General features: G+C 43.5%; 1 protein-coding gene and 1 long non-coding RNA gene across 2 annotated transcripts in view; both read right to left on the bottom strand.

Moving 5' to 3' along the window:
• The window catches only part of BFSP1 (beaded filament structural protein 1), a 47,089-nt gene extending 38,829 nt beyond the window's left edge, over positions 1-8,260 (bottom strand). Inside the window, exons 1-3 of the mRNA XM_075147665.1 lie at positions 8,155-8,260; positions 5,354-5,561; positions 57-163 (exon numbers count right to left, since the gene is read on the bottom strand). The gene's annotated coding sequence lies outside the window, so the exon portion shown is untranslated. The remainder of the gene's footprint in view (positions 1-56; positions 164-5,353; positions 5,562-8,154) is intronic.
• A 1,199-nt stretch (positions 8,261-9,459) lies between these two features.
• Positions 9,460-12,454, bottom strand: part of LOC142081105 (uncharacterized) — a 61,915-nt gene continuing 58,920 nt past the window's right edge. Inside the window, exons 7-10 of the long non-coding RNA XR_012673238.1 lie at positions 12,255-12,454; positions 11,132-11,313; positions 10,630-10,779; positions 9,460-9,840 (exon numbers count right to left, since the gene is read on the bottom strand). This is a non-coding gene — a long non-coding RNA (uncharacterized LOC142081105). The remainder of the gene's footprint in view (positions 9,841-10,629; positions 10,780-11,131; positions 11,314-12,254) is intronic.

The raw sequence follows: 12,454 nt of genomic DNA, 5'->3' as shown, positions 1-12,454 counted from the left end.
CCAACTAGAGTATTATAGTGGGAAATAATTAGCAACTTTAACAACAGGGATCTTACCAGTCAAAATGTAGTAAACATATTCTGTAATAAATTATCAATTTCTGGTTTTCCTCTCAGTGCCTTCCCTTTTCCATGAAGATATTCACCATATTTCAGTTTTCTGTCTGGAATACATAAAAGACCAATAAATGACCAAAAGCTGACAAACCAGTCACTGGCTCCTCTTTCTCTTCTGCCAAAGTGCTGCTGGTACCTTTGACACCAACCTTTCTCAAAACAAGTCTCTCTCAAAAAGAGTCTGTCAAGAACTGACAATGGTTCATTCTTTCTTCTTAATACTTTCTCTGGACATTTGTCCTATGGTATCTCTGCCTGCCAACCTTACGGTTTCTCCGCTTCTCTCCCCTGAGAGTCAGAGCACTGAAGCCGAAAGCTTCTTGTGAGGAACAGATAACAAAGAGAAGTAGCTAAAGCCCCTCGGAGCAGCCTTCTTGAGTGACACGTGGCAGAGCAGCATAGGAAGCCCTCATAGTAAAACCCATTTCTATAACGGTATCTTTATGCCTCAGCACACCATCCCTACCTCCAGCTCTTACAGCAATATTGTGTTTTTGGGATCAGCCCTCAAGTTCTGCCAGTCGGGTAGTGTTTAGCAAACTGCTGCCTACACTTAGATTTCTAAATGCAGGGCTAGACTGAAAAAATATTTCCAAGGCACTGAACTTGAACACTGAACTTCTAATAATTACGACAGAAGCCAGCTGGAGCTGTCAGGTGCTCAACACTTCTGAAAATCTGGGTTGCTAATTACTGATCCAGAAGCCTAACAGCAGATGTCCATCCACTGCTGAGCATCCAGGCTGCTGTTCTCTTACATATTTCCACACCATCAATCTCTGCCTATGCTCAGCTGAACCACCACACCCGCAGCATGTGGTTAGTAAGCCCATTCCTGATGTCCAAAATTATTTATGCATTGAATTCAGAGTGCCTTTGAGATTTTTTTTTTTTTTTGCCCTTTTGTTTCATCAATTATTTGATGAGGACAAGAGTTGAGGGAAGCAGTTCCTTTCACTCCTCCCTATCTCCTTTTGTAAAGTCTCTCTCTTGTCTAATGCCTGCTTCACATTTATCATGGTAGTATTAACAGTCACAAGCCTTCCGTTTTGAATAAATAGCCAGGGGTAGGTTTGCTTATTTGTAGTTGGGGTTTCTCAAGGACAGGGGTGGGAACTACAGGCCAGTGCTGTTGCAACAGGGACTACAATACTAATGGTTTCCAAAGCTCAGTATTTTAAATTACTTCGTGTACAGTCTGTTTCTTCTACTGTCAAGAAATGAGTAGGAAGCCTTGCAGCAATTTGCTCTTCAGAGAGAGCGTGGTGGAGAGTGAATTATTAACACTCAAAAGTCACCCATTGTATGGACATGCACATACATAGTAAGAAGCAATATTTGGGCAAATGTGTGGTGATTGACCCCACACTGAAGCAAAGCTCAAGTGCAGCTGCTCAAAGGCATGCCTACATAAGACAGTCTCTAGGGCCAACGGGTTGGGTTCCTGCTCATCATGCCTTCCTGGAGGAGACCTGCAGGTCTGAAATAACAGATTTCCACTGTTGGATATGGGGCTTCTTTAAGCCTTGTGTCTGCCAGTGAAGTTCATTAACATGTGTCATTGCTGTGACTCTCACTAATACTCTACATTGCTCGCCTTTGCACAAAAGCCAACACTGTGTGGTAGACAAAGTTTTACATACAGCCTAACGCACCTCGTGCTTGGTGTTCCTCACCAAGGTATGCAACAAAGCTTTCCCGCAGCGGTGGCACTGGCAAACAAGTATATTCCTTAATGAGGCACTTCTGGGTTTGTGCTGGACCAGCGCAGCCTTATTCGTGTTTCGCGATGACTTCACTGATGCTGTCTGACTGGACTTGTGTTCTTTGGCTTTATGCTTCTGGACATGAGACCCGTCGTTGGTGCAGCAAGGCAGAGCAGCTAGCAGAGGCAATTCTCCAGTTGCACGGCTGGCTGGCACCAGCAAAGGGCCTGGCTCTTCACTTAGCAGATGTCACTTTGTATTAGTCGATTGTCAGAGATCACAATTTTTTTTCCGCTGACGGCACTGCTCCTATTACAGTTTGTGTGGCCTCTGCAGAGAGGTCTGTCCTTGTTTGCATTCATGTCCGCATGAAGAATTTCTAAGCACAGAGTCGCGTTTAGTTCTGTTTTTAGCTAAACCCAGTTTTCACATCACTCATTGATGTTGCTACAGCACCATCTTGAACCATTTAGACATCTCTCAAATGCTGCCTACTACATAAAATGTGGCTGCAAGGTCATTTGTTTTTTCAAGTAAAGATAAGGAAAAAAAAAATTAATCCCTTTGACTAAGCCTTCCATATGTTTTTTTAAGGAGTTGGGTTTTTTGGAGGTTTTGTTGTTTGTTTTTAAATTCTGCACCAGGGTCCATAATTGAGTGCCTCAGAGGGAAGGCCACCTTCCTCCCCCACCTTTCCTTGCTCAGGTGCCACCTACCAGGTGCTTCCTTTATTTTGTGGGTTTGACGGCGGCTCCTGCCAGGACCACAGCCCATGCTCCACTGCCACAGGGGAAAAGCACATCTCCACTGGTAAATTTTCAGTTTCTCTAAAAAAATTTGCAGGGTGTTTTTCACATTAGCCTCTGTACCTCTTTTTTATTGACATGAGCACACTACTTCATTTGAGTCTTCATATTGACATGAAAATGCAGCTCAGAAAACACTGAAGCTGTCTTAAACCGCAACGCTAAGAAGTAAACTAGAAAGTCATCGTTGCACCAATAGCTTCATCTTTAAATCAGCTCTGGGAGGGGATGAGAGAAAGGAGAGCAGTGAGAGTACGTGGTAATTAGATTCTCCCCCTCATGAGAATTGCATTACCAACAAATCAGCTAAGACAACTGGCTTCTTTTTAGTTTCCTTGAATTCAGCCATTGCCTAAGAGCCTTGTAACAACAGAGCTGCAGGATGATTAACCCATAGTTAATAACTACAGTATTTCAACCCCACTCTGCACGTGCTCAGCCCAGTATGGTCAACCATAGTCCTGTCATGCTCAGAAATCAGATCCCTGCCAGACACAGAGGAGAAGAGGAACAAAGTTACAGGTCTGAACAAGGTAGGCTAGTCCATAATTACGAACACTGATCAAGAAAAAGCGCAGGAGGTTTTGTGTAAAGGAATAATTGGCACACAAGAGCCCAATGAACAAACTTAACTTTTCCTCAGCATGTTGCCTTGCTCCTTGTTCTGTCTTTGTGCCTCATGCCCTGTCTTTTCAGGGTTGCTAAAAAGCCGTGAGTTTCAGTTTTGTAAATGCCTCATATCAAGTCCCTTCTCCAAGCACTGCAGATCAGCATTTTCAGATCCCCAGACTCTGAACCTTTTAGCTCTGGCAGACCATATATATATTGTAGTTATTTATTTTGGAAGAAAAGAGTATGTTTGGTTCAGATATAATTATATGCTGCGCATTTACCCATAAAAGTGATTTGCGAATGACCTAAGCTTCACCTTAACGTGAGTTGGGACCAGGGTTGCAGATGAGTACATGGAGACAGCATACAGAGAAATCTGCTCTGCCACCCACACAAAAAACACAACACATCAACACCTCACCCACCTTACACACCATACACACAAAAGGACCTCTGGAAACTATACAGTCTGTCCAATTTCCCTTAATTAAAGGTAGTGCGGATTCCTTCAATGAAATTAGACTAATCAGGGCTTACCAGTGAACCAGTACTAAAATCTCGTGCTGTTGAAGCTGAGCTGTTTGTTGCACCACACATTGGATCACAAGGCAGTTACGCAGATAACAACACACCACGTGCATTACCATGGGATTCCAGATACGTTACCAAGATAACAGCTCACAATTCATAAGCAGCTAATTTATGCAATTCTCTTTGATGCACCTTATTAAACACTTACAAGGCAGTCAAATGAGTTATGAGAAAAAATAAGCCCCGCTCCTCTGATACTAGGCTCAAGCCCAATGCTGTGCAAAGCTTTACTGCTATCACAGATGAGTTACCACCAGGCAGAAGATCACCTTTGTGAAATGCAGTAACTTTGAAGAGAAGAAAAAGAAGTTCTGCCCCCAGAGCAAAAAGAAAAGTGACTTACAGCATCAGCTTGGCTGAGGTCCATCAGGAGACAGGGCTAGAACATCAACTGCACAGTTTAGCTCAGAGAAGGTTCTAGGTGCCTGGGGCTGAGGTTAAATAGAGCCTGCAGGTGTAGCTGAGCCCCAGGTGACGCTGCTCAGGGTAACGAAGCTGTCAGTGAGCTCGGGGCTCCTGCAACTGCTGCTCCAGGAAGCCTGTGAGGCAGCTGGTAGAGGCATGGACTGGTGGCAGAGACTCGATGGTAAAGCCAGCCTCAGACAGGGACTGACCCTAGCCTGCAGGCAGAATAACTCAAGCTGCCTTTCTGCATGGCAATTTCTCATAACTGCTTTAAGAGAACAAATGTAAAAGGAAGAGACAGCCATCGGGGCCATCTTCCACCCAGGTTAGCAGCTCCTGCTCTACCACTGAACTGGCTGGAGTTGGCAGGGGGGAAGCAATGCCCAGCAGTGTTCATTTCCGGCACACATGTCATCATATTACAAAAAGCACTTTAATACCATGGTGGATTAAAAAAATATGTATCTTCTGCCTTATAAAGTTTACATTAACAAAAATAGCAAATAAGCCATCTTCTGCTGTGTGTTTGTACAACGCTTGGCACATTCAAGCTGTAAGCTCAGCAGAGGTCCCTAAGCACTGTGCTAAGTGAACACGGAACACTGACCTCCGAGAAATCAGTGTCTCCTGTTAGTGCTGAAGGCGAGAAAATTGTTCATGTTCTCCATGCACTCTCAGGTGGGTGGCTTTGCACCGTGACCAGTGTTTCCCTCACTACTGAGTCAGGGATGAAACTGCAACCAATAAATTTTTGTAAGGGAAGCGGCAGGGGACCTTGCAGAAGCAAACATGGTAACTTAAAATGAGACTACATCAAATTACAGGATTTTTCCATTGAAATGACTATCATTTGCAGTTTTGTAAGTGCTGTGATAAGGCTGGCAATGGAGAGATGTGTGCAGGAGGCTTTGGAGCCAACGGGACCCCCACAAACATTCTCCCTGTAATTGAGGCTGCTGAAAGAGGATGCAGCAGGCACTGATCCTGCAGCTAAGCCAAACCCCAGTCCTCAAATCCCAGCTGTTTCCTTCCATCCATCTTGGGCTTGGCTCCAGTATGGTTTTGCTCTGTTTGCCCCCAGCAGGAAACCCAGCCCAGGGTCCCCTTCCCTTTCTACCTGCAGTCAGAAGCAGTTGGGCAGGGCTAACCAGTGCTGCCCCGGGTACCTCCATGGTGGTCTTCAGGTCAGCCCTGGGCCCCCTCGGGATGGGATGGTCTGTCTCCAACACAATCCATCTTCGCAGCAGGCCTGATTTATCAGCATACCAGACATCATGGCATCTATACAGCCTAGTTTTGGTTTGAGTTGAGGCTGGTGCCACTAGCTTGGAGGAAATTCAAAAAACATCTTTACGTTATTTCAGCTACCCCTTCCTTTCCTTATCTCCTCACCCCCTGCCTCATATCTTCCCCCCCATTTGGAGTACCCGGTCTTAGGCTCCGTGTAGCATCAACAGCAAAAATTGTAAGATAGAGACTCCCCATTAAAACACTGTCCTTGACTTCTCTGTGGACCCTTACCCATTCCCATTAGTTCTGGACTGAGTGATTAAGGATTGCACCGTTAGTCTTTACTGCTTAATGAATACTGAAATACTGCCTGGAAATGAAAATGCTCGTTTTTTCTGTGACACAAACAAAATAGAAATATTTTCCACTGCGAATAGCCCTCTAAGTGTTCAGTGTCACCCTGGGAGAACCTCAGTTACATCCCAATCTTTGAACTAAACTGAGAAGTGGGAATCTTGTGGCTGATAAAAGCTGGGCCATTATTTTAAAGATAAGAATGTTTAATGTACAATAACAAATCACATGATGAATGTCCAAATGAACAGGTTTTTTTTCAATGCTGTATTCTCAGAAGCACAGAAATTAATGGTCACTTTGACTCAGGAATCAGCCAGGCAATTACACTGGCACATTCTCACAGACTATATTTTATTCAAAAAAACGCCAAAACTTAAAAATGCCCGGAAACACGCACCTTCACTTCATCAGCGCTACATCAAAAGGGGTGTGGAGTTTACGTGTGTATTTATCTTGGAGTACATCCAAACTAGCTTACCTTTTCAGAAAGGAGGGATGGGAAAAGAAGGGCAAGAAGGCATGGATAAAGGATTTTTAATTTCCATGGGGAAAAAAAGTAATGAAATCTAGTATGAAGGGGGTGTTATGCCCTCTGTGCACTAGATTTCATCACGTTGAGGAGACAGTTAGATACAAAGGTGACACTTCACCTCCACCTCTTCTAACAGACACAGATATTTCATGCCTTTGCAGTGCTAAAAGATGCAAATGCCTTTTGTAACCAAATCACAGACAGGCGGGTGGGAGGAATATTTTGGTGGACAAATGTTTCTTGGGCAACACCTTCTGCTGACAAAAGGCAGAACTGCCAGAGGAAAAACAGTAGGCAGGAGCATGAAGCAGCCATGGTGACCCATCCTGCACCCAACCAGCCATTTGTTGCATCCACAGCTTTGAGCATAAGAATCAGTTCTGTGGAGCTTCGTTTCTGTGCCGCTTCCTCCTAGCGGTGAACGCAGAAAATGAGTGGCTTGTTGAAGCTGTTGATAAGTGATTTTGCTGATTAATAGTGAGGAACAACATCTGTTAAATGTTATTGCTCTACAACTACAAAAGAGTAAATACCAGTGCTTCTATGGAGATAACTGAAGGTGAATTCATTCTCGATATTATACCCAAACCACTTTCTGCCATGAGATGTAAGACTAGCATATACCCATGGTGCTTGAGTCTGATTCTCCCTTTAAGGATGTAAACCCATCCTGAAAATAATGGGATTTCCCAAGCATAAAAGTAAGGCAGCAGTGAGGTGAGACTTTAAGAGGAGACGTCTAGTTAGTTTTGGGTTTTTTTGATCCTTCTTTCTACCAAGCAGGGAGCAAAGTTGATGTAGGGTAACACCAACTAAGAGAAAATTGTCTTGCAGAAAAAGACAGAGAGCTGGCGAGGGCTGCATGCAGCTGAGATCTGCCCGGGGGACTGTAACCCCTGCCATGGGAGCTGGACCCTACGCCCAGGAGTGGGACCACAGCCCAGAGCTCTTGTCATTAAACCACACCCAGGGTGATACTATATTCAAACTCCATGAAATGTGCCGCTTCTTGAACCCTGTGCTATCTTGATTTATAGTATGGTTAGCAAACACTTTGAATACAGGCTAGAATCACTCAGACGAAAAATGGCCTTGTCTGGTTCAAATATAGGCAACCGATAATCAAAGGTGTTTTTAGGGCCAGGGAAATTACTTTTATGGAAAGGATTGTTTAAGAAAAAGCTTGGGATGCCCAAGATCAGGATCTTGCTTTCGGCTTGCTGTGTGCCTACAGATGCACCAGTTACGGTGATGGTCTGACAACACCACATTTCCATTACTGAAACTTGCCATGGATTCAGCACAGCAGCATTTTGCCCAGCAGCATTCATGTTTTACCTATTCATAAACAGGAGTCAATGACTGGAAGTTTTGCAAAATATTTTGAGAGACTAGGAATAAGGCTTCATTCTTTTTTTATCAAAATTGAAGGGAAAGCAACTCTGTAATTTTAACAGGTAGGATCAATAAGTTTGGTTCTATTGATCAACTTATTATTTGTAATGCCACGTAAGATGAAATTAAACCTGAGTAATTTCAGCAACATTTTAAAAGATCCCAAAAGAAATGTTGGTCTAGAAAGCAAAGTTCTAGCACTCAAAATCCATGTTTTATCTGTTTTACCAAAGGCTAAAACAATCTCCCATATATGTTTCATAAGGATATTTCTTTTGCTTTTAGTCCAGGATTAAGGATACTGTTTTCCTAATAAACTCATGTTAAAGCTCCAAGGTGAATTTCTCATAACTGCATCCTGAAGGAAATATTTTGTGAAAATGAAAAATGAACATGCTATTTACCTTTCAATACTGTAGCACATTCATCAATGCAAAACAGCAGCTTGCTTCCCCACTTCCAGCATTTTGAGAGGCAGATTGCCCTGCCTGGGCTGTGCTGGGACGTTATCTGTAATAAAGAGCTTTCAACTGCTGGGCAGACAAAATGCCTCTCTGCCAGCCAGCTGTTAATTACCATCGTCTGAGTCTGATTCACTCCCCCCCCGCCCTCCCATGCAGAGTAGCTGTCTGCTATTTTGCTGGTTGCAGTGGCTTTAATTGAACTGGCTTCCCATTAAAGCTGTTGTCATTCAGTAACTGCCACCACACCACAGCTGCTGAGTTCAACCCGGTGTTTCCAGAAGATGAGCCACCCTTGCACTACCCTGCCTTGAGCATTTTTTATTCCAACTGATCCATATTGTGCAGTATAACATGCTTTAGGGGTTGTTTTCTCCGAGCCACCTCCTGGGAGAAGTACCACTACCTGGCACCACCAGGCTGGGCTGTGTGTTTGGAGATGAGATGCTGCTGTCTGAGCCTCTTTCGCAGGGCTCTGCTGTGATTCAGAAGGCAGACTATGTGCTAATAATCCAGTGCAGGATCAGTGTCTGGTCGGCACATATGCCTTTTCAATTAACAGACACACTCTGACTGCTGCTACCCCGTCCTGGTCATAATAGAGCATCACTGTTCCTTGCAGTAAAAATAAATTCAGGGTATGACAGATAATATATTTTGTCACTCAGGAGCCCAGAGGCCCATTCAGAAGTATAGCAATACTTCTGAATAGCAACAGCAGAAGAGCTCCCAGTGCAAACACCTCATCCTTCCTGTTAAGAAGCTGATCCACAAACCTCAATCTGTGTTATGACTACACTTGCTTTTGGAGGAAGGATATTTTGGGGAGCATTTTAGGGTAGAAACATATGAACCTCTGTTGGATCTTGCTGGTAGACTAAAATCCTCTAAATGGATGGGAAGAAGGTAGAGATCGTGGGCTGGGCTCTCATCTCGCATGGCCATGCGTTCTGATCATGCCACTCTACTTTCACCTCGATTTGCCTTGACTGTTGATTTTTCTGCCTTCAAAGTTTCTCCTTCTCTACACTCTCAGTGAAAGCAACGTTAAACATTTTCAATCAACTACATATGTTTCTGAAAACTAGAATTTTTGAGAAAAATTAGTCAAAGTTCAGATTTTTAAAAGAAGTGGGATGAAGAAGTGGAATGTTATCAAAATACAATAAGGTTCCAACAGCAACCTAGGCTTTCTGGAGTTTCTTAAATAGTTTAATCTGTTAATCTTTTGCAATCAGCAGACACGTATTTCCTGACCACCAAAGTTGAGCAGTAGAAAGCTATACTGAATGTATCAGTGTGCAACAGACTGCAGTTGAAACCTTCAGTACAGACTGGGGGGGAAGTCAGCGGAAATTCTGGCATTGATTTTAATAGGATTGGGCTGTCGACTTTAACATTTCCACCTTGTGGCTTCCAAGATGCTTTTCATAGGGAGCGGAGCAACCATATGTACCTGCCTGGCCATTAACTTCTGAGTTCGTGTACCTTCCCAGGCAGTGAGAGTTGTGTGCGTTTCAGAAAATTTAAGCCGTTCCAGCCCAGCTGCTCCTCACTGAGGTACTACGGCAATCCAGGGCAACGGTCCCATCCCGCTCTGGCTGAAAGGATGAACTTCCCAAGGAGACTCTAGTTTGATGAAAACAAAAACTTCAGTTTCAGGACTGAAACTCCCTAGTGAGGCTGAGAGACAAGGGACAGCATCCCGCTGCCCTGGGCTGGGGTTTGCTTCCCTGCAGCAGTGCAGACAGGGAGCAGTTACCTATCGCTATGGAAAAAGCTGGAGAAAACCAGCAAAGAGAGGCCAAAGGCTGCAGTGAAGCTAGTCAGGAGGGAAAATCCACTAACAGATGAGTAACTGGCTCGCTCACCATGAAATTTATTCTTATATTCTTTTTGTTCTACAGCAGGAAATTGATAGCTCACTGTTTGCATGCAGGGCAGCTCCTGGTAGAATTGCTAAGAAATGGGATAAGAACTATGAGCAGAATGAGCAGTTTATGCGTACACCTCCTCCATCACATATGGGACGAAAGTATTCCCCATAAGCATTTCTTTGCAGTAGAAATAGGGAAGAGAGAGAGACGGGGCTTCCAATTAATTTTCTCCATTTCCTTCCCCATGTCCCCATTGTGTTCGTTTCCTTTCCAACCCTCATGTCTTTGCTGGCATGAAAAAGTCAGCAGATGCTGCCCAAGCTGTGGAGATCCCTGGATCCCTTCTGTGCATTACATAAATAAACATCTCACACATCTAAATCTTCACATCTTATGCATTGCAGAGAACTGCCCTAAGCTAAACCTGTTGCACAGAAGCTGTAAAAACAGTGTCGTTTGTAAGAGTGGCAAACAGGAGTCAGGATACAATTGCAGAGAAATAAAAGCCCATCGTTGTCAAATATGCTCATATCGCTCTTACCTACAAAAATTTCCGGGACGTAAATCTACCGAGATAGTCCTGAGACCTGAAGATCTCTCCACAGCCTCCCGTGTCAGATGTGAAAAGTATGTACAGCTGCTTCCTAGCAGGCTCCAACAAAATGCAGAATCCAATATCCCTGGATCTCTTCTACAGAAAAAAACCCAAATTTAAACATCTCAATAAACTAATGAAAGACTTTGGCAATACAGAAGGAAATGCACAATTGGTAACAAGTAAAGGTATTTAAAAGAACTGCAGGAATAATATTTTTCAGGACTTTCATTTTTCTAAAATCATTTAGGACTAGGAATTCCAATAACTTAATGAGACTTCAGGGTAAAGGTTCAAAAGTGCATTTCTGTTAGATTCCAAAATGATTTAAGCATCTGAGAATAGACAGGGTTTATGACATTACAGAACTATAAGGGAATTTATGCACCTAAGAGTATAAGCAGACATCAGTAACTTTTTAAAACTTTCCTAAATATTAATAACCTACCTACATCTTTCAAAGAACAGCATTTTCTGGAGCAACCCTGCTAATTTTGCTTGCTTTAAAAAGCAAAACTGAAATCACAGCATGTTTTGGGCCAGCTTTTGGGGGTTCATCATCCAGCTTCATCAACCGAGGCATTTCATAAAGGATCGAGATTGTCAAGCGTCAGAGCAGCGTGATTGCTCCTACGAAAAACATAAGCAAATTACATTTGCAGATGCTCAAAACTGAACACTATTGTAAATTCTGCTACAGTACTAAAAAGCTTACACAACAGCTGAGCAGTTCTCAATGTCAAACCCCAACTGCCAGCACCAAACATTTTTCAAAATGTAATCCAATAGAAGATAACAAATGAAATTAAGTCCTTGAATATACTACGCAGGGCTTCTGCAGAGAGAATTTGAGGCCTGAATAAAATATATTTTGAACCTGAAAGCCAGATTCCTACTGATTGCAAAAGGCTCAAAAACAATCTTAGTAAAATTTCCACGTTGTAAAATTTTGGGGGGCAGTGAGAGCAGAAATGTCTTGACTTAGGAATGGCAAAATAATGAAGTATAAGAAAATGTCTCATGAGGCAAATCCTGCACAGGTCAATGACAGCACATTACCTGTGTGTGCTTAGATCCTCAGTTACTGACACTATTCACCACCAAATTATCCTTGTCCTCTGAGGGTAGTAGCACAGATATTTTTTTTTTTATGCTCACAGTCTAAAGCCATGACAATCAACCTTTTTGGTGTCTGGTGCCAAACATAATTTTTTGCAAGTTTTGTATTTTTTGGTTGTTAGGGGCAACTTTAATCCCCTTCAGCACCCGATCAGACACATCATCATTGAGAACTAGAGAGAAACTGGCATGATCAAGACCCTGGCAGGTGACGGGCACCCTCCCAAAGCTGCTGGGTGTCCCAGAGCTCTGCCTGCAACCCCCTGCTCCCTTATGGTGAGTTTAATATGGGAGGACCGGAAGATGAATGGACTGGAGGGCAGGAGATGGCCAGGGTTGGCATCAGGTTCCCAGTGCCCTTTGAGACCTCTGTGGCTGTTTCTCTGGCACCCAGTACACAGAAACGCCTCCCCAGGCATCAAAGAAAGCTGCAAAGAGAGGTTATTTTTTACCCAGTGTGGAAAGTGTGCTGGACAGAGTCCCCAGGTACTGGAAAGTGAGTTTCCAACATGCCTTGCAAGCCCCATTGCTTGTCTGTTGTATTTATTCCTTCCTGTGCTTACCTCCCCATAGAAGCATTTTCTCTTGGTGACGGCCACTAAGTGACTGTCCATGTGAGGGAAAATGCCACTTTTTTGGGGAGATGTAGAAC

This window comes from Calonectris borealis, chromosome 3 (assembly GCF_964195595.1).
Source record: "Calonectris borealis chromosome 3, bCalBor7.hap1.2, whole genome shotgun sequence".
Taxonomy (NCBI): Eukaryota; Metazoa; Chordata; class Aves; order Procellariiformes; family Procellariidae; genus Calonectris; species Calonectris borealis.
The sequence above is the reverse complement of the archived record's forward strand: the minus strand, read 5'-3'. Positions and strand labels throughout refer to the sequence as shown.